A 21,743-nucleotide genomic window follows, 5' to 3' on the forward strand; every position below is an offset into this window, starting at 1 on the left:
TTAGAGAAATTAGGATGAAATGAGATAATACTTGTTGTGTGCTGCTGGCACCAGGCCGGTGCTCAGTGAATAGGGAAAATTATAATACCTTTAAAGAACTAATTAAGAGAGAAGCCATGGAGTGGGCTTTAAGTGTTGGGAGAAGTATTTGAAGTTAGGCTCCATTCTATGTCTTTCTCTGGGGAAGGTAGGCAACTACTTGAAGTAGATGATTAGCAACAGGCAGGAGCAGATTGAGTGGCAATCTGAAAACAATGCTGTGTCATTTGGAGGTGCGGTAGAGAGGAAACTTTATGGGAACCCTGGCTGTCTTGAGACAGATGGACCTGCCATGTGTATGTGATATGACCTTGAGCAACTGACTCACAGATTTTTGTGCCTTTTGTGCCTGGGCTGGCTTTGAACTATGATCCTCAGATCATGGGCACCATCGCCTGGCTTCATACATACATATGTATGCGTATAGATATAGATATATATTTATATAGATATAGTTATCTATATCTATACGCATACATATATATTTAAAGTTCATATCACTCTTCAGTTCTAGTCCTGAGAATCAGAATTCAACATAAGTTTTTGCTAAGAAAAAAAACCACCTAACTGCCAGGCGTGGTGGCTCACACCTGTAATCCTGTCTACTCAGGAGGCTGAGATCTGAGGATCGAGGTTCAAAGCCAGTTCAAAGCCAGCCTGGACACTAAAGACCGTGAGACTCTTATATCCAATTAACTACTAGAAAACTGGAGGTGGTGCTATGGCTCAAGGGGTAGGGCAGTAGCCCCGAGCTAAAGAGCTCAGGGACAGTGCCCAGGTCCAGTTCAAGCCCCATGACTAACAAAATAAATAAATAAATATGTATCATACCCTAGTACCATTATGCTATTTTTCTTGGATTACTTCTTACCTCTGTTTTCTCCTCACTCAAATGTAAGTTATTTGAGTATAGGGACCGTATCTGTTGGCTCTGTACACAATTGTATTCCTAGTGTTAAGAACTGTTTGGTATATACAAGATGATTAAACAACATTTGTTCAGTGAATGAGTTTGCAAATGAGAATGTGTTCTTTTATTGCTCAGAACCTGAGTGCACAGGTGTTCATATTCATATTGCCTTATTTCCTAAATAAATGTAATCCAAATGGTTTTCTTTCTTTTTCATTATTTATTAAGTGCTTTCCCTTCTCTCATCCCTCCAGTAATTGGAACATTCTGAAGAGAGACCAGTTTTCTCTTCCTTCATTTTATGTAGCTCTTTTTCTTCCTGACATTTTGTTATTGGAAAGGAGAGTTTGTAGTTGCTGGGCTTTGAGCATTGATTTTTAGGCTGTTATAAGGAAGCCTGCTCTAATGCATTTGTGTGGAATAAACACAAAAGCCCATGAGGACATGGAAAATTTATCTCTTGATTTTCTCCTGACACTTTTTGTAATACTATTGAAGTAGTTAGACATGGTCATTACCCCTAATTGGCAAATTGACAATGGCCAGATAGAAGCAAATTCACACAATGTGAGTGGGTGGAAATATGAAACAGGTTGGGCCAAGGGACAGTGCTTCTTTATCTGGCAGTGGTCCAGTTTTTCATGGCAAATATTGGTCATGTAAGCAAAAGTCAGACTAATTCTCCATATTTTATGGACCCTGTTGTCTTGGGAGCTGCAGAGACTTTAGTGGGCTATTCAGTGTTGTGCTCAACATGGACAATCCTATTTCTTGGCTTTGCTAAAGAGACATTCCTAGCTCCTTGAAATGGAGGTATGGGAACTGGGTGGCTCATACCTGTAATCCTAGAGATTTGAGGATCATGGTTCAGAGTCATCTGGGACACAAAAGTGACTCTTTTTCTTTTTTTTTTTTGCCACTCCTGGGGCTTGAACTCGGGGCCTGGGCAATGTCCTTGGACACTTTTTGCTCAAGGTTAGTGCTCTGCCACTTGAGCCACAGCGCCACTTCTGGCCTTTTCTGTGTATGTGGTACTGAGGAATCGAACCTAGGGCTTTTTTTATTTTGGCCAGTCCTGGACTTGAACTCTGGGCCTGGGCATTGTCCCTGAGCTCTTCAGCTCAAGGATACTGCCCTATCCCTGGAGCTACAGCCCCACTTCCCCTTTTCTAGTGATTAAGTGGAGGTAAGAATCTTGTGTTCTTTAGTGCCCAGGCTGGCTTGGAACCACAATCCTCAGATTGTAGCCTCCTGAGTAGCTAGGATTACAGGCATGAGCCACCTGGCCTGGTGCTCCCAGATACTCTTACGTACAATTAACCATCAAAAAGCCAAAAGTGTGCTGTGGCTCAAGGTGTTAGAACACTAGCCTTGAACTGAAGAGCTCAGGGACAGAGCCCAGGCCCAGAGTTCAAGTCTCATGACACACCAAAGGCGAGGTGGGGAAGAAGGAGGTATTGGGCTCTAGCCACTTTTGCAATATTTTCATTATCAGTGTGATTAGCACTGAAAATCTTGCCTGTAGAGAATAAAATGCCAGGAGTGGATATTTTCAAGAGAGGGTATTTGGAGCAGGGTTAGCCAATAGAGATTGGTTTGCCTTTCTAATAAGTTTTATTCCTATTGATAACTATAATGTACAGACACTGGTCACTCATTTCTAGAATTCCTCTCAAGGCTGCCTTCTACTTCCCTTTAACTATCTCTAGTGAATAACATTGGATAGACTTCAGTTTTGTCATTCACTTATTTCCTTTCTTTTAAAGCTTATCCTGTGGCTGAATTCGAGTATTTAGCTACCTTTTCTCCTATTCTGCTGTGTTTTCTCTTGTAGTGACTAACCATCCTCTTCCCCTGTGGGATAATTTTCTTGGTGGGGGTAGGGGGGCAGTCAGTCGTGGGACTGTCAGGGGCGCTGTCCCTGAGCTCTTCAGTTCAAGGCTACCGCCCTACCCCTAGAGCTACAGGACTACTTTGGTTTTCTCATGACTAATTGGAGATAAGAGTCTCTTCAGACTTCTGTGCCCAGGCTGGCTTTGAACTGAATCTTCAGATCCCAGCCTCCTGAGTAGCTGGGATTACAGGTTTGAGCCACCACACCTGGCTTATTTTTATTTTCTATCTTTTTAAAATTTTGGCCTAGGGCTTGAACTCAGGGCTTAGGCACTGTCCCTGAGCTTCTCTTAATCAAGTCCAGCACTCTACCATTTGAGCCAGAGCATTGCTTCCGGCCTTTTCTATTTATATGGTACTGAAGTATTGAACCCAGGGCTTCATGCATGCTAGGCAAGCATTCTACCACTAGGCCACATTCCCAGCCCAGAAAGTGAGTTTTTGATAGAGCAGTTGATTGCTTTCTTAAGTACCTTTTTTCTGGGCTTCAAAACCATTAAGTGTTACACTGGCTCATCCTTTGTTGTCCTTTCTCTTATCTTGTTTTTCCCCTTCCCTTCCCTGATTCTAATAAACATTTATTTTTGTGTGTGAGGGTACTGGGGCTTGAACTTGGGGCCTCACACTCTGTCTGGTTACTGTACTACTTGAGCCGTTCTTCCAGTCCTCTCTTACATATTCCTTTTCTTTCTTTCTTTTTTTTTTTTTTTTGCCAGTCCTGGGCTTGAGCTCAGGGCCTGAGCACTGTCCTTGGACTTTCTCAAGGCTAGAGCTCTACCACTTGAGCCTCTACCACTTCCAGCTTTTTTCTATGTATGTGGTACCGAGGAATCGAACCCAGGTCTTCATGCATGCTAGGCAAGCACTTTAACCACTAGGCCAAACTTCCGGCCCTCTTTCTTTCTTTTTTTGGAAATGTTTGCCAGTGCTGTTTGTTGTGAATGTGAACAAATATATTTATTTATTTATTGCCAGTCCTAGGCTTGCCCTCAGTGTCTGAGCACTGTCCTTGGGTTTTCTCAAGGCTAGAGTTCTACCATTTGAGACATAGCACCATTTCTGGTGCATTTTTTTTCCCCCTATGTATATGGGACCAAGGGATTGAACCCAGGACTTTGTGCGTGCTAGGCAAGCTCTCTACCTCTAGGCCGAACTCCCAGCCGCTCTCTTACATATTCTTTTTGTGTATCTGGTAGAATTATAGCCTGGTGTGGAAACAAATTTTAATTATCTCTTATACCCCTCTTCCCCTACTTAGACAGGAACACAGACTACTAATTCCAAGGAATAGAAACATCTCTAAGAGGAACTCACCCTGTTTCATGCTTTCTATTGCTGCAAAATCCTGAGACTTTGGAAAAGAAATTAGTTGCTTCCCCCCCACCCCCAAGAGACCTCAAAGCTCCTAAAATAAATCTTAAGAAATCTAGTACTTACAGCTTCAGCTCAGTAAGAGGCAAATTGCAAATCTGGTACAGTAAGACTCTCCTCTCCTCTGATCTTTTCTATTTTCTTTCTCAATTTATTTTAACATACCCTTTTATGGTTTTACCTTTTAGAAACTTGATTCTGGCCTTCTTGGCCAGCTCCTGGTAGGAGAAGCAGCAGGGCTTCTAGTCCTGATTTACAGTTTACATTTCTTCTCCATTCCCTGCCCTAGTTCCTCACTTCCCAGCATCCTATTGGTCCTTTTTTTTTTTTTTTTTTTTTTTTTTTTTTGCCAGTCCTCGGCCTGAGGAGCTCAGGGCCTGAGCACTGTCCTTGGACTTTCTCAAGGCTAGGACTCAACCACTTGAGCCTCAGCACCACTTCCAGCTTTTTTCTATGTATGTGGTACCAAGTCATCGAACCCTGGCCTTCGTGCATGCTAGGCAAGCACTTTAACCACTAGGCCAAACTCCCGGCCCCCTACTGGTCCTTTTTTAAGGAAGCTGTTGTGTAGTGACATGTAGCTTTGTAATTTTGATGGCAAAAGTACTAGTCTACTTACTTGGACAAATTTGGGAGCATTTTTTTTTTTAGTTTTTATTTTTTTGTCTGTTGTGGGGCTTGGACTTGGCCTGGGCACTGTCCCTGAGCTCTTCAGCTCAAGGCTACTGCCCTACCCCTGGGCCTGGGCATTGTACCTGTGCTTTTCAGCTCAAGGCCTTACCCCTTGAGCCACAGCATCACTTCCTGTTTTCTAGTGGTTAGTTGGAGATAAGAGTCTGACAGGTCTTTAGTTCTCTTTAGTGTCAGGGCTGGCTTTGATCTCGATCCTCAGATCTTAGCCTTCTTGAGTAGCTAGGATTACAGGCGCGAGCCACTGTGTCAGGCATGGGAGCTTGTTTTATTCATGTACTCTTAAATGAAGTAGCCCCCTTACTCCCATTTTAGTACCATCTTTCTTTCCCCATGCTGCCTTTCTAGCCTCCATGAGCCCTGTTGCCAGGAGAAATGGAGAATTCTTTTCCATGATTAATTCTGGAGTATTGTTCTAAGAAGTTACAAAATAGCATTTCAGAGCAAGATGTCAGAGTCTCCCTGCAGTTCTCATGGAGCAAGTTGACCTTTCAGTTCAGTTTTTTTTTTTTGCCAGTTGTGGGGCTTTAACTCAGGGCCTGAGCATTGCCCTTGGACTTTTCTCAAGGCTAGAGCTCTACCACTTGAGCCACAGCACCACTTCCACCTTTTTTCTATGTATGCGGTCCAAGGAATCGAACCCCAGTCTTCGTGCATGCTAGGCAAGCACTCTACCACTAGGCCAAACTCCTGGCCCCAGTTCAGTTTTTTTTTTCCAACATATTTATGGGTCCATTTGAAAAGAGCTCAAGCAGCAATTAGGACTAAGCAAAGAAAACTAACTTGAAGCTTAAAATACCTGAACCTAAACAGAGTTTGAGCTCTATAATATTCCTTCTTTGTCGTTCCCTTTTTGTATTTTTGGTTTTTGTTTTTTTCCTCCCAGAAAAAAACTTGAGGACTTTGCATTATTTCTTTGGTGCTGGAATAAAGATTTTGCTGATGACAGCCTGCTGAAAGTCAGGTGAGTGGAGGGAGCAAGGGTAGATCTGCTTTCAGGTACCACTAAATCTGGAGACTCGTTTGAAGAAGGGTTAAGGTAGATCCTGTGTGCCTCCACCAAGGATTCTTAGGGACTAACTACATTTTCTAAATCTTTTCTAGATTACACTATTAAGCTTCTTGAATTTGAGAAGGAGATATTATATTTAAGGACTTGGGCTTTGGAGTCATACTGCTTTCTAATTCTGTCTGTGCTACTTAGTACATTTGTGACCTTGAAAATGAGGTTTAACCTCTGAGTCTGAGTTTCCTTATCTGTAGTAGGAAGATGATGATACCTATCATACATGTTTGGTATGATCCTAGTACCTCGTTACTAAGTATTTACTCTTTAACTGTTAGCTATGATTATTATTTTGGGATAGTGATGGAATGTGTCTCCTGAAGTTGATGTGTTGAGATGATCAGTATTAGAAACTGAGACCCTTATGAAATGATTAAGTGCTGGACACTGGTAGATCATGCCTGCAATCCTAGATAGCCAGGGGGTGAGATCTCCAGTTAGCCATGAAAAATAGTGAGAAGTAGAGCTATGGCCAAGTAATAGAGTGCTGGCCTTAAGTAAAAAAGCTAAGGGATAGTGCCTAAGTTCTAAGTTCAATCCCCAGAGCAGGCACCAAAAAAAAAAGGTAGAGGCAATTAAGTCCGACCTCATGAATGAATGCTCTTATTACCAGAGTGGACTTCTCATAAAGGGATGAACTGATCTCTTGTCCATATGAGAAGGACCTCATCAGTTTCTGGTCTTTGAATCTTGGATTGCTCAGTCTGTAGAACTATAAGGAATCTTTGTTCCTTATACCTGGTCTTCGGTATTAAAAACAATATTTTTTTGATATAGAGGGGTTACAGTTACTTAAGTCAGGTGAAGGGTACATTTCTTTTTAGACAATGTCACCCTGGTCTTAGGTATTATAGTAGTACAAACTAGACCAGTATCAACTTTTTGGCAAGTCAAAAGATTATAGGAAATAGCTAGAATAACCTTGAGGAGAAGATATGGGGCTGTTGGAAAGTATGTAGCAAAATGAACAAAGAGGAAAACCCTGAGTATTTTGATATACTTTGAGTATTGTTTTACTAGAAAATTTTGAGAAATCCTTTTTATTAGTCCATCAAATGAATTGTTCTCCCAGGAATTCCAAACTGGTCCTTCTAGCTTTTCAAGCTGTAGCAGCCACAATATCCTCCATTACCAAAATAATATTTTTGTAACATACACTGCTGTGTTTTGCCACCTGCACTTTGAAGTGTTATAAATAGTTAAAACTGCATTTGTCAGAGTAGGTACAAAAAGTGCATTTGAAGATGTTACACCTTTGTCCTGACCAATATGCTTAGCTTGCTTGATAATTCCAGGATTGATTAATTTGAAACATCTCAATACCAATATTGAACCTGGAAGCTGCCAGAGTGGAGCACAGGGTAGCTTCTATTTCCAGTATTTTTGCTGTAATCCTTTTAAGGATGAGGGGAAACAGAACTACTTACTTGTGGGCTGGTAATCCTTCCCAAGCATGTCTCGGTGAGAAAGAATAAATTGTTAGATGGAGTAGAATGACAGAGACTGGAAACTTCGCAATTTATAAAACAGAGCAAATAAAGCCTGGCACGGTGGCTCATGCCTATAATCCTAGCTACTCAGAAGGCTGAGATCTGAGGATCAAGGTTTAAAAACCAGCACCTGCACAAAAGGACCTGAGACTCTTATCTCTAATTAACCTCTTGAAAACAGGAAGTGGGGCTTGGGTCAAGGGTAAGGTTGTAGCCTTGAGCTGAAGAGCTCAGGTACAGTGCCCAGGCTGAGTTCAAGCCCCATGACCCACAAAAAACAAAAACAAGAAGAAACAGCAAGTAAATAAATGAAAATGTTTCTTAGTTGGATTTGCTTTCTCATAAAGATGTTAGATTTTGGACTCTTTTTCTCCAGACCTGCTCATTAGAAAGAACACTAAAAGAGGTTGCCTCAGCCTCTGATAAGCTTTCATTGTGATGATGGTGGAAGAAAGAAGCAACTCCTGAAGGTTTTGGATGATAAATGCTGTCATTGCCCATAGCTCTCAGTTCTTGGTAGAGGTCTGGTTAGGTGAAGGTGTATATACATAAAAGATCAAGATAACAGTGCTCCAGAATGCAAGCCTAGAAGTATAAGCACTTAGATTTAGAGCTTGGTTTTGCAACTTTCAAGTGGATAGACTAGAATCCTTTGGCTGCTGTAACAAATCAACACAAATTTGGTGGTTTATTTTCTTATAACTGTAGAGGCCATAGACTTGAAATGAATATTACTGGGTTGAAGTCCACGTGTTGTGCTCCCTCCTCCAGAGACTTAGGATAGAATCTGCACCCTTTCCTAGCTTGTTCCTTGGCTTATGACCACATCACCCCAGTCTTCAAGGTAGCATCTTTAAACCTTTCTCTCCTTTGTTTACATGGCTACCTTTTTCCATGACTTTGTCAATTTCTCTGTGCTTTTTTTTTTTTTTTTGCCATTCCTGGGCTTGAGCTCAGTGCCTGAGCACTGTCCTTGGATTTTCTCAGGGCTAGAGCTCTACCACTTGAGCCTCAGCACCACTTCCAGCTTTTTTTTTTCCTATGTATGTGGTGCTGAGGAATTGAACCCGGGTCTTCGTGCATGCTAGGCAAAGCACTCTACTGCTAGGCCAAACCCACGGCCCCTCTCTATGCTTTTCTTATGAGGACCCTTGTGGTTATACTTAAGATCTATTTATATTATCTAAGATAATCATTAAGCTCTTCTTCAGTCACATCTGTAAAGGCCCTTTTCCATGACTCATTGGTTGCTCATAATCCTAGCACCTCAAGCAGCTAAGGATCTGAGGATTACAGTTCAGAGCTAGCCTGAGCAGAAAAATCTGAGAGAATTTTGTCTCCCATTAACCAGCAAAAAACTGGAAGTGAAGGTATAACTTCTATGGTAGTGGAAAAGTTGAGCTAGAACAAGAGGCTTTGAGTTCAAGCTCCTGTACTGGCACAAACAAAAGCCTTTGTAAGGTAATAAAAGCCCCTTTACAAGGTCCATGAATCTAGGACCGCATATCTTTAGAGAGCTATTCTTATTCTGTCTGTCATAGTGGTGACCTTGGGTAATTGTTTTTTTGGAATGTGAACTTGTTTCCTTATTTGTAAAAATAAAAATGGTAAACACCGATTCTGTACAGAATTGTCATTAGACTGAAATGAAGTACTGTTGTTACTTGGCTAACTTCTATGGAAGAAAAGAAATTATTCCTTAAGAGTTGCTGGAATATACCTATAATCTCAGCACACAGAGGGCTGAATTGGAAATTGATTGGAAAATTTGAAGATTAGCCTCTACTATACAATGAGTTCCAGATAAGGCAGGGTTATGAAGCAAGGATCCTTTTCAAAAAAATAAATAAGCGAGGAGAAAGCAGGATAAAATGAGGGAGGGGGAAAAAAAGTAAACTAAAGTTTGCCGTATGTAGTAACAGTGTAATCTTAGCTTAGGAGGGTGATGTGAGGATCATATGTGCATACATTGGAGAAAGGTCATTTTAGGATATGACAACAATAGATCTTCTGGAAGCCAGAATGAGAGGCCCTGCTAGAAGCTTCATTAACTGGACTTTTTTTTTTTCTTTTTGCCAATCCTGGGGCTTGAACTCAGGGCCTGAGCACTGTCTTTGGACTTTTTCAAGGCTAGAGCCACTTGAGCCACGGCACTTCCGGGCTTTTCTGTGTATGTGGTACTGAGGAATCATGCATGGTAGGTAAGCACTCTTACCACTAGGCCAAACTCCTAGCCCCTGGAATCTTGATCTTGGATTTCTGGCCTCTAGAATTATAAGGAGGTAACATTTTTCTAGTTTAAACCACTAATCTGTGGTATTTTGTTATGGCAGCTCAAGACTCACATCAGGGATATAAACTAGTCACCACTTGTGTCTCGACAGTTATGAATACATTTGGACTTTTTTTTGCCAGTCCTGGGACTTGAACTCAGGACCTGGGCACTGTCTCTGAGCTTCTTTTGCTCAAGGCTAGCACTCTACCACTTGAGCCACAGTGATATTTCTGGCTTTTTCTGTATATTTGATACTGAGGAATAGAATCCAGGGCTTCATGGATTCTAAGCAAGTACTCTACCACTAAGCCATCTTCCCAGTCTGAAAAATACATTTTACACTAGAGAATTTCTGAGCACAGGGAAGAAGAATCTCACAGGATTTCTTTATCAGATGATGAAGGATGTTATATAGAGAACATTGTATATAGTAGCATGGGAGATGTGGCTCTTAACTCATGGAAGCCCTTAGTTTAGGTAGTTCAAATGAATATAAGTGAATAATGGCCTTAGCATTCAGAAGGGACAGGACAGAGTTTGCCTTAATGCTACTAATAAAAGGCACTTTTAACTCTGGATATGTCACAGAATTGGGAACATCTTTCTGAGGTCCATGTTGCTCTGGAACTTGAAGCTGCTGTAAGAGGAAGCAATAGTGGAAGGCTGTATTGATAGTGGTTTACTTTTTTTTTTTTTGTCAGTCCTGGGGCTTGAACTCAGAGCCTGAGCAGTGTCCTTGGGCTTTCTCAAGGCTAGAGCTCTATCACTTGTACCACAGCAGCACTTTAGGCTTTTTCTATGTATGTGGTACTGAGAAATCGAACCCTGGTCTTTGTGCATGCTAAGCAAGCACTCTGCTACTTGCCAAACACCCGGCCTGATAGTGGTTTACTTTCTATTTAATTATTTTTGGTATTTTATAAATACCAAATTATCTAAAACAGTTGAGGGAAAAGATTAAAAGATAGTCCTGTGGACAAGCTGGCACATAAGGAAATGTTAGAGATGTATGTGATGATGCCTGGAAAATGACTAAAGATGGTAAGAAACGAGAAGGTAGAAAGGATTTGAATTAATGTAGAAAAGCACAGATTTTAACTTGGAGGAGTCTGATCTAAGCAGGATATACAGGGAAAGAGCACAGGGAGAATTTGAGAATGAGAAGGGACTATGCAGTTAGATTTGGAACTCTGGTAGCAGATTGGCATATCTGGGAAGATTGGCATATCTTTGAGACCCCTGTTTTCTACCATCTCCACTTCATATGTCTTCCCATTATGATAGTCACAGTTTAAGTGTCTCCTAGAAGGTAGTAGAGGGGCCTTAGCTATCTCAGGGCCCTGATGACTCACATCTGTAATTCTAGCTTCTTGGGAGGCTGAGAACAGGAAGATGGAGGTTTGAGGGTAGCATGGGCAGAGAAATTCACAAAACCCCCATTTTACCTGCACTTTATAGCTGTATACAGTAGTTGCATACATATTATACCATTGCTATATAGAAAGCTGAGTTAGATAAGATCTCCATGCCAGGCCTATCCAGGCAGAAAAGTCTGAAAGATTCTGTCTCCACAGAGGGAAATGGGACAGTGGCATATGTCTGTGACCCCAGCAATAATGGGAAGCCTAAAAATCAGCAGATTGTGGCCCAGGTAGTACCTGGGTAGTATGTAAAGTGCTATTCTGAAAATAGGACTGGAGGCATAGCTTAGTGGAAGGTACAAAACTAGGAAGCATGAGGCCTTGGGTTCAAACCTAAGTACCACAAAGATGATTAAACACTTCTTTTGTATCAAGTGCCAGACTAGTTGGGACTATTAGATGCAGATGTGATATAATTCCTATTCTTTTTTTTGGGGGGGGGGGAGGGTCATGGAGCTTGAACTCAGCCTGGGCACTGTCCCTGAGCTCTTCAGCTCAAGACTACCACCACCCTATCCTTGAGCCAAACCTCACTTCCTGTTTCTAATTGGAGATAAGAGTCTCAGGTTCTTTTGTGCCGGGGCTCCCTTTGTACCTTGCTCCTTAGATCTCAGCACCTGAGTAGCTAGGATTACAGGCAAGAGCCACCACACCCGGCTTAGTTCCTATTCTTAGAATGCTTATTTTCTAGCAAGAAGGGCAGTTGTGGGAAGTGCCATGATCAGGGAAGGACAGAGACTGTGGCAGCACCAAATCTGTCTGAGAGGACTGGAGAAGAACGACTAGAAGGAAGTATTTTTTTTTTTTTTTTTTTTTTGCCAGTCCTGGGCTTGAGCTAGAGCTCTACCACTTGAGCCTCAACACCACTTCTAGCTTTTTTTTTTTTTTTTTTTATGTATGTGGTACTGAGGAATCGAACCTGGGTCTTCGTGCATGTTAGGCAAGCATGCTACCACTAGGCCAAACTCCACTGCCCTAGAAGGAAGTATTTTTTTGAACTGTATCCTGTAGGAATTTGTCAGTTGAAGAGGAGAGAAAATAGTCTTGTAAGTAGAGGAAATGACTTGTGCAAAAGCCTAGAGATGGGAAACAAAATGTCATAGAGCATTAGAGGAAAAGTTGTACAATTAGGCAACTTGTAGACAGAATGAGGAAAGATGAAGTGTCAGGCATTCTTTGGGACTAGGGTTGGAAAGTTTGTGTATAGGGCTTGGCCTTTATTTTGATGGTCCTAGAAGAATATTGATTGGTTTCTAGCAAGGGAGGATGGGGTCAGATTTATGCTCTTGCTATAGAATAGCACCTCTAGCATTTAATCACAGTATGTACATGTAATTTGCCAGTCTTATACCCCATGATCTTTTGACATGGCAGGTCTAGTCTGCTTATTTGCTGCAAATGTTGGCTAAGTATGGAGTCTGTAGTGTGGGAGTGGTAGCCTGCTGCAGGCCAGAGCACCTGCTTGATCTCAGCATTGTAGCCCAAGGCACTGTTGCTGAGTTTAAGGTACTGGCTTGGAGACTACACTCCTACCTCCAGGCAGCATTTTCTGCTCTTTGTCTCAGCAATCAGCAGAGCCTCTGCAAGCAGCTTAAAATTCCTTTGCCATTATATCTTCCACAGTTCCATGCTCTCTACAAATTGAAAATTTTTATTACAATGTCATATCAACAGGAAAAGTTTTGAAAAGTAGGGCTGAGAAAGACCTCTTTGCCTTCTTTCCCTGGAAGAGAATTTTAAAAATACAGAATTTTCTAAGTTTTATGTTAAATATCCTTGGGGTTTCCTATCCTTCCCTTTAAAAAGTTTTTCCATTAAGCAAAAATCTGACAGAGATGCTTGCGGGAAGATAATTCCTTTTGGCTGAAGCTTAAGCTCTGTGTTGTGAGCTTTTTAATTTTCTTTAAACGGCAGTGGGTTGGGACCCAACTGTGCAGTCACCAGAGCTCATCACAGTCCTGTTGCGGGGCGAGTTATCTCTGAATCTGTATGTTTCCCCTTGTACTTACCTAATGAAAGCCAAATTAAATCAATTTTTAATCAAGGAGATGAATGACAGTTTTTTTTTCCTTACAAAAGAAACCACAAGGCCCCAAAGAACTATAACAATAAAAAGTGAAGTTTTCTGTTCATGTGTGCTGTGAGTCATGGCCTTAAGATTAGGAAACAGGAGGCATTGTTAAAGTAGCATTTGGAAATATGTCATGACAGGGAGATGAATGAGAGTGATTCTCTCCCTCTTTTCCTTTGAGTTTGTGCACATCCGTGTATCCCCAGCACTTTGCACAGGTACAAAGTAGATGTTCAAAATTATCATTTATTCAAATGCCTCTGAACAAGCCCACCCTCTGCTGTTGCCCCTCTCCCTGTCTCCGCAGTCTGCTATTTGTCCATTTATCCATTTATGCATTCATTCAGCATACATTCCTTCAGGGCTGGTGTAAGGACCAATTGAATTGGACTGAGAAACATGGTAAGATCTTTCTGCTTTCAAACTATTTTGTCTTTTATTCTGGAAAATGGAATTCCAAGGTATTGTCTAAAGCAATATGATCCTCTTATATATTGTCTTCTGGCTGGGCACGTACAGCTCATGCCTGTCATCCGAGACCCTCAGAAGGCTGAGATATGAGGATTGTGGTTCAGACCTAGCCCAGGCAGGAAAGTCTGTGAAACTCATACTTCCAATTATTCCAAAAAGGTGGAAGTGGAGCTGTGGCTGCAGTTGGTAGGGCCGTATGCTTGAGCAAAAAGAAGCTCAAGGGGCTGGGAATTTGGCCTAGTGGTAGAGTGCTTGCCTAGCATGCACAAAGACCTGGGTTTGATTCCTTGATACCACATACATAGCAAAAAGCCAGAAGTGGTGCTGAGGCTCAAGTGGTAGAGTGCTAGCCTTGAGAAAAGTCCAAGGACAGTGCTCAGGCCCTGAGCCCAAGCCCAGGACTGGCAAAAAAAAAAAGCTCAAGGACAGCACTTAGGTCCTAAGTTCAAGTTTCCAAATTGGCACACACACACACACACACACACACACACACACACACACACACACACACACACACACACACACACAGAACTGCCTTCTATCTGTTTTAGTGGACACAAGTGGTACTACCAAATGTTTATTTTTTATTTATTTTTAGGCAAGTGAGAGTGGTAGAAGGAATAGGGATAAGAAGGCTCTTTTTAGCTTAGTGATTATTCTTGATTCAGTGAACAATGAAGGGTGAAACTGTGGAGCCAAGCTTTCATTGCCTGAGATTTGACTCTCATAATCATAGGTCTGACTGTAGGCTCTGGATTCCTGGAACACTGGCATTTCTAAGAAACTCATGCATGCCCTAAACCTTTGCAGCCTATTTTTTTTCTTAAGCATCTGCTATTGTATTTCCTGAGTGTTTTCCTTTATCTGTAGAAAAGGAGGTGGCTTTTATTGAGAACTATTTAGAAGGACTTAACAAATTGGATATTGGGGTAATTCAGAAACCCTGAGTAGAGCAAGAAAGAGGTTTATCAAAGCTGTGTGCCTTCTTCCTCTGTGCTACTCTACTTGGTTGTGGCTTCACTGAAAAACTGTAGGGGCTACCCTCATCTGAGATGTGAGGATAATTATAGCAATTTAGGCATGTGAGCAGGAACATTAGAGAAGGGAAGGAGAAAGTTAGTGTAATAATCGGTAGTAGTTAATGGATTGTGGAGAGAGGGAAAGGGTAGTATCCAGAGTCTGAATTTTTGGCTTGGACAAGAGACTTAGGTAGGAGCTCTAGAGGAGGATCAGGCTTATGGTGGGAAAAGCAAGGATTCAGCTATGGATTTGGTGTGTGTGAATTGTATGAGAGAAGACTAGAAGAGGCATATTCTCCAGGGAGAGAATTCTAAAACTAGGTTTAGGATCTCAGGCAGCTTTCCTGTTCTTGTTATCCACTGAGATGGGTCATTGTGGGTAGGTAATGCAGTCCAACTCTACATTCCATTTACTGATTCTTACATTAAAGGGGAATAGAAATCAGGAGTTTGCAAGAGCTAACAAGCCATTGAACTGCAAAACAAGAACCGAGTCAATAAAAACTGTGGTGGCACATTTATCTACACAGCAGGCTTCTTTCAACTCTTGTCTTCTCTTTACCATGTCAGTCCTAAAAACAGATTCCAGAGGCTTGCTAAGACAATACAATGAGCTTAAAACTTGTCTGATTTGTCTGGGTAATGTTCTTGTAATATATGTTTGTTAAAAGAAATGCGTGTTCCCAGTTTCATCTCTACAGGCCTTCAAAAAGTAACCCAGTCTATCTCTAGGATTCTTTTCTAATTGCTTTTGGCAAACCTCTTTTCATCATCTATTACTAAGCCCCATCCTCATCAAAATGTCTGCTCTCTCCTGCCTAAAGGTCATCTCTGAAAGACTTAAGCCCACTATTTGCCGTGATTGCTGATTTACTCATCTATCTCAATTACCTTCTGGAAGCTTCAGGAGGACAAGACACCTGTGTTTTTCTTTGCATGCCTATTTAGCACATATCTGAGATACAACGAATATCGACAAACATGTATAGAAGGATAATCTTGTGGTCATATTGTTGGAATAGCTCTTAAATATATCTCTGAATAGATTTCTTCCTCTTTTTCAGAGTATACACATTTTTGCTCTTTTGATAGCTCTCCAATTTGGAATAGGAGAAAGAAAACTTTGCAATTTTTTTGATTGACATGACTGTTAACTACTCATCTGAGGTTGAAATGGCTTTGGTGTGAGAGTGAACTGCAGGCAGTAAGTGAACAGTGTGTCAGGCTGTGTGGGCTAACTTTCTCCTGGTTTTTGTTTTTGTATGCTTTCCATGCTTTCTTGAATTACAACCCAAACATCTGGCTGCTTTAAGCCTGGGCTTGTGCCTGGTTGTTTATGGGACTGGTTGTATTTCAGAGCAAAAATCTGCAGTATTAACCGAACTTCCTCTACCTAGTGTTTTCTACTCGCATCACAAGGGGCTACAGCAGCTGTTTGTGGGAGAGCCACCACAAGAGGAATCCTTGAGCAAGGAGAGACAAAATGGAATAATTGGAAAAAGTTGCCTCTCATTTGATGGGGGCAAGCCTTTTAGGCAAAATACAGAGAGGCATTTTGAGACAAAAATGGGTAAGATCAGCCATAAATGAAGTGGATATTCTGTTAGGAAACTAGAATGAACTGGGGTCTTTGTGTAAGGACAAGGAAAGATGATGTTGTCTTGCTGGGAGTTTGGCCTAGTGGTAGAGTGCCTGCCAAACATGCATGAAGACCTGAGTTCGATTCCTCGGTACCATGTACATAGAAAAAAAAGCCAGAAGTGGTGCTGAGGCTCAAGTGGTAGAGCTCTAGCCTTGAGAAAGTCCAAAGACAGTCAAGGCCAGGACTGAAAAAAAAAAAAATGATGTTGTCTTGCTTATGACCCAATGGGGTTGCCCAAAATACAAATTATTTTTGCTTCTTGGCTGAACCTGGGCAGGTAGCTAGCATGTCATTCTTGTTCATCAAATCTGGTTCAGGGGGATGGCAAGCTATCCCCATGGAGCTTACAATGACAGGAGAAACTTGAGGATCCTGTTGGCATCCCCATCACAAGCTCACTCATTGGAACCTAGAATCCCTTTGCAAGTTCCAGTCTAGGATGTTGCTGTTGGTATAATTGAACCCCTGTCAGTTGCAGGCTGATCACACCTGGCAGGCTGGGATTTGTCTGGTGGCATCTTGCAGGGCCCCATGACCCTACCTGCTGTTATAAATCCTGTTACATTTCCTTGGTTTGCATGCATGAATGTTTTGTGATATACCCTTTTAAGAACAGATGCCAAATGGAAAAAAGTAACTCTTGGGCTTACATATCCCTCTTTTTGCTTTAATGCACTTGAAGAAAATAAAATGTAGCCTGCTTTGGGTGGTTTTTCCATGCTCAGAATGTATTTGTCATATTCTTGCTGCCCTATGGAGACCAGCAGAGCTGTTAAGAGAAACCACCTTATTAGGAGACACTAGAAGAAAATTGGCTTTCTCTTGGTACTTCTCTAGAAACATGGGCTCTTTCCCCTGAAACATCCAAAGAAGGCCAAGTAGGAATGTTTCTCAGGGCATTATGCTCTAAGCAGGTAATAAACTAAGAGATATTTAAGGTTAAAGTGTGATTTTTGTTGATATTAAACATAGTTATTTAAATACCAGTTAATTAGCCTTTTACAATATTGCTTCTTGAACTCAAGTTTGGTTATTGCAGCTGACAGAGATACTTGACAAATGAAAGTAGAATGTGGAGGCATGAGGCACAGTTGAACATGGACTTGGAGGAGAGGAGAGAGAACACATAATTTACAATTTCTGAACTAATTCAGCTGTTTTCCATGCTGATTGTTCACCTCCACTGCTAATGTAGTGAATTGTTAATGGGATAGGATCTTGATATGCCAATCAGTCAGGGTAAGTCTATTTTAATTATTGGGAATACATTCTAGATTGAGAGGAACACTTGTGTTTGAAACTAATACCCCTTTCCCACTCAGTCCTCAAAGCATAGCATTTGGTTTTGGGGTATATTGTGACTTGAGGGCTGCATCTTATTGGATGAAGGCGGACACCGAGCTCTTGAATGCTGTTGACTGAATAATGAGGGAAGATAATAATCTAGAAGAAGGTAGGATTCAGTTTACAGAGCTTCTTACAAACTGTGTTGTTTATAGATAGAGCATATATTTCTATGAAATGATTGGTAACCCTTTGGAATGTCTTTTCCTGCAAAAGAGCTGTTCTGTATGGCTACAGGGCAAGTCTCCTAAGGATTAAGGTGTTTATCTGCTTACTTATCTTAGGATTCACCCATTGATTTTATTTAGTTATTCATCTGCCCTGCTGTACTGAGTACCTATTATGTATTATTTCTGCATATCTAGGGACCAAACAGTGGGTGAGGTCCATTCCCTCTAGGAGTTTATATTTATGGTACAGTTTTGATACATCTCAGTATTGTTGCACAGAAAATTATAACAGTATAAAGAGGCCAACAAAACATGGAAAATGAAATCCAGCAAGACATAAGTGATTATCTTACTAAGTTGGGCTTAGCATGCTTAATTTTTTTTACTATGGCTCCACAATATGATTTTTGAGGTACAGTGTTGCTTTTAGCAAGGTGTTTTCTGAATTTTGGGATTGATTTTTCTATTTCTGTAAAAACTGACATTGTAACTTTGATCAGGACTTTACATTGAATCTGTAGGTTGCTTTTGTCAGTATGGCTATTGTCTTTTTCTTTCAGTTATGGCTATTTTGGTAGTCCATGATCCTGGGAGTCCTTCCATCTTCGGAAGTCTTCAATTTCTTTAAGGTTTTCTAGTTTTTCTTGTAGAGGTCTTTCACTTCCTTGATTGTTAATAACTAGGTATTTTATTGCGTTTGAGGCTGTTCTGAATGGAGCTATTCTACTTTGTTCCTCATCCTGTTCATTATTGCTATGTAGAAAAGCTGCTGTTTTCTGAGCATTGGTTTTATTTCTGAAGCTAGAATTTTTGGAATTCTAGCTAGAATTCCAAGTTAGATTTTTTTTTTTGAGGAAGGGGAGTCTGTTGGATCTATTAAGTATAGGATCTCATTGATCACATTGTCTAGAGGTAATTTTACTTCTTCCTTTCCTAATTGAATCCCTTTTATTTCTTTCTCCTGCCCTTATTATTGTGGCTAGGAATTTTAGGACTATACTGAGTAAGAGTAAAGAGAGTAGGTAACCTTGTTTCATTTGTGACTTCAGGAGAAATGATTTTATATTTTCCCTACTTACTATGATGTTGGCTGTATGTGTGTAATCTATTGCATTGATTAAGTTTTGGTTCATTCCTTCTATTTTTACTTCATTTAGAAGGGTTATTATAAAAGGATGTTGAATCTATTTTGTCTATGTCAGTTGAGGTGACTGTAAAGCCTTTGTTTTCTGATCCTGTTTATATGATATATTGTGTTTATTGGTTTAGATAGGTTGAACTGTTTTTGCATCCCTGGGCAGAAAGTCAAATTGATCATGGTATATGATCTTTTTAATGTATTGTTGAATTTGGTTTGTAAAAATTTGGTTGAGATTTTTTTGCATAAGTGTTCACGAGAGAGATAGAATTTTTTTAATATATATTTTTATTGTAATTAATAGAAGGGTTACATGATATTTGCCAGATAGATGGTGCATTAATTCCCATACATTGATACCCTTTCACATGTCTTGGTCCCCATTTCCCTCCCCCTCATCCCCACCCCACATCTTGTTTTCCCCCATTCCCTATCCAATTTCAAATACCAAAATACAAATATATCCAATATATCAGGTAACAAAGTGAGATACTGTAACAATATGAGATAACCAAGGGACAGCAAAAGAGATGAGAGATAACATAGTACCTTAAGAACAACAATCACTCATTATATGGCTTATGTTTCTATATCCTAGAGATCCTTTCATTTAGGGTCTTACTATATGGCCTTTTGTATCAAGGTTTTGCTCTATTGCAAATCTCTGCTAGAAGAGCCCAAGGTTTCTACTGATTATGACAAATGAGGGAAACCATTGAGCCTAAGTTCCTTTGAGTCTGGCTTACTTCACTTAATATGATCTTTTGTAAGTCTTTCCATTTCCTAACAAATGGGGCAATGTCATTCTTTCTGACAGCAGCATAGAATTCCATTGTGTACAAATAGCACAGCTTGTTGATCCACTCATCAACTGAGGGACATCTAGGTTGGTTCCATATCTTTGCTATGGTAAATAGTGCTGCAATGAACATTGTTGTGCTGGTGGATTTAGTATGTCCTTGTTTCTGGATGGTTGGGTAAATGCCAAGTAGTGGAATTGCTGGGTCATAGGGGAGCTCTATGTTTAGTCTTTTGAGGAACTGCCATACTGCTTTCCATAGTGGTTGAACGAGTTTGCACTCCCACCAACAGTGTAGTAGTGATCCCTCCTGGCCACATCCCCTCCAGCATCTGTTATTAGTTTTCTTGATCCTGGCCATTCTAACTGGAGTGAGGTGGAATCTTAGAGTTGTTTTGATTTGCATTAGAGATAGAATTCTTTTGTTTTGGTTGTGACTATCTGGTTTTGGTATAACACTGGCTTTGTAGAATGAGTTCGGGAGTGTTTCTATTCTACTTCAAAGAATAGTTTGAAGAATATTGGTGTTAATTTTTCTTCAAATGTCTGATGGAATTGGGTAGTGAATTCATTCTGTCTTAGGGCTTTTCTTTTGAGAGCCTATTACTGTTTCAATCTCATTGCTTGTTATAGATGTGTTTAAATGATTTATATCCTTTTTATATCTTATTATACATGTGTTTAAATGGCTTATAGTCTTTTGGTTCAATTTTGGTAGATCAAATTGGTAGAAATGAATCCATTTGTTGTGGATTTTCCATTTTATTTGAGTATGGGTTTTCAAAGTATTACCTCATGGTCTTTTGGATTTCATTTGGTATTTGTGTTATATTCTTCTCTTTTTGTGCTGATACCATGACTGAAACTCTGGTCCTTGTACTTTCGCTTGGCTTGGCTTATATGTACCTAATATTACAGGTGTGAGTCAATGGCTGCTCTCATTATTCCCATTTTCATCTCTAATTTTATTTAAGTCTCTTCCTTCATTTTTTAGTTAAGGATTTGTCTACTTATTTATTTTTATAAACAGCTTTACATTGCACTGAAACTTTGTTGAGCTTTTTAGTTTCACATTTTATTTTCTACCCTAATCTTTATTTCTTTCCATCTGCTGATTTGGGGTTTGGCTTGTTGCTGTTTTTTCCTAGGAGTCTGAAGAGTTTTGAGAACTTTTTTGTTTTTTATCTGTTTGGGTGGGCTGTTGGCAAGTATGGGTTATTGAAGTATTCCAGTATTATTCTAGAAGGCTCTATTAGTACTTATACTTTTTTCCCCTAAAGCCTATAGTTTTCTTCTTCAGTGAAATGTGTTTATTGTAGGCAACAAATGATTGAGTCTTTCCTTTTCCTAATTTATGTTTTGGTGCTATTCTTAGAGCTTGAACTCAGGACCTGGTACTGTCTCTGAACTCTTTTGCTCAAGAATAGCACTGTATTACTTGAGTTACAGCTCCACTTGTGGCTTTTTGGTGTTTAATGGGAGATAGAATCTCACGGATTTTCCTGCCTGGGCTGGTTTTGAACTGTGATCTCAGTCTCCTGATAACTTGGATTATAGGTATGAGCCACCATTTCCAAGCTAGTCTTTGTTCTTCTTTTTTTGTTTTACTCTTCAGTTGCAGATTTATGTTTTATTTTATTGATTGGAGAAATGAGCTGATTAACATTCAATGTTAGTATTGAAAAGTATGTCCTATTTACTGCCATTCTGTTGTTTTATGAAGTTTGCTGCTTTCTATTTTTCCTTTAATAATCTTTTCATCTAGTAGGGTTTATTCTTCCTGTATTTTCCTATTTTTTATTTTCTTTGGTGAGCAGAATTTATCTGATTTATGTTGATTTAGTAGTCATGAAGTCATGTAGTTTTTATTATTTATGGAAGGTTTTTGATTTCTCCTTTCATAATGAAGGGTAGCTTCCTTGACCACATGAATC

At 40.3% G+C, this 21,743-nt stretch overlaps 1 protein-coding gene across 4 annotated transcripts in view; it reads left to right on the forward strand.

The window, feature by feature from the left end:
* Sil1 (SIL1 nucleotide exchange factor) overlaps nt 1-21,743 on the forward strand; it is a 234,899-nt gene that overhangs the window by 24,070 nt on the left and 189,086 nt on the right. The window contains exon 2 of one of the 4 annotated variants that reach the window (XM_090331434.1): nt 5,790-5,867. The exons of the other annotated variants lie outside the window; for them this stretch is intronic. The gene's annotated coding sequence lies outside the window, so the exon portion shown is untranslated. The remainder of the gene's footprint in view (nt 1-5,789; nt 5,868-21,743) is intronic. 4 annotated transcript variants of the gene reach the window in all.

This window comes from Megascapheus bottae, chromosome 4 (genome assembly GCF_031878675.1).
Source record: "Megascapheus bottae isolate mThoBot1 chromosome 4, mThoBot2.hap1, whole genome shotgun sequence".
NCBI classification, from domain to species: Eukaryota; Metazoa; Chordata; class Mammalia; order Rodentia; family Geomyidae; genus Megascapheus; species Megascapheus bottae.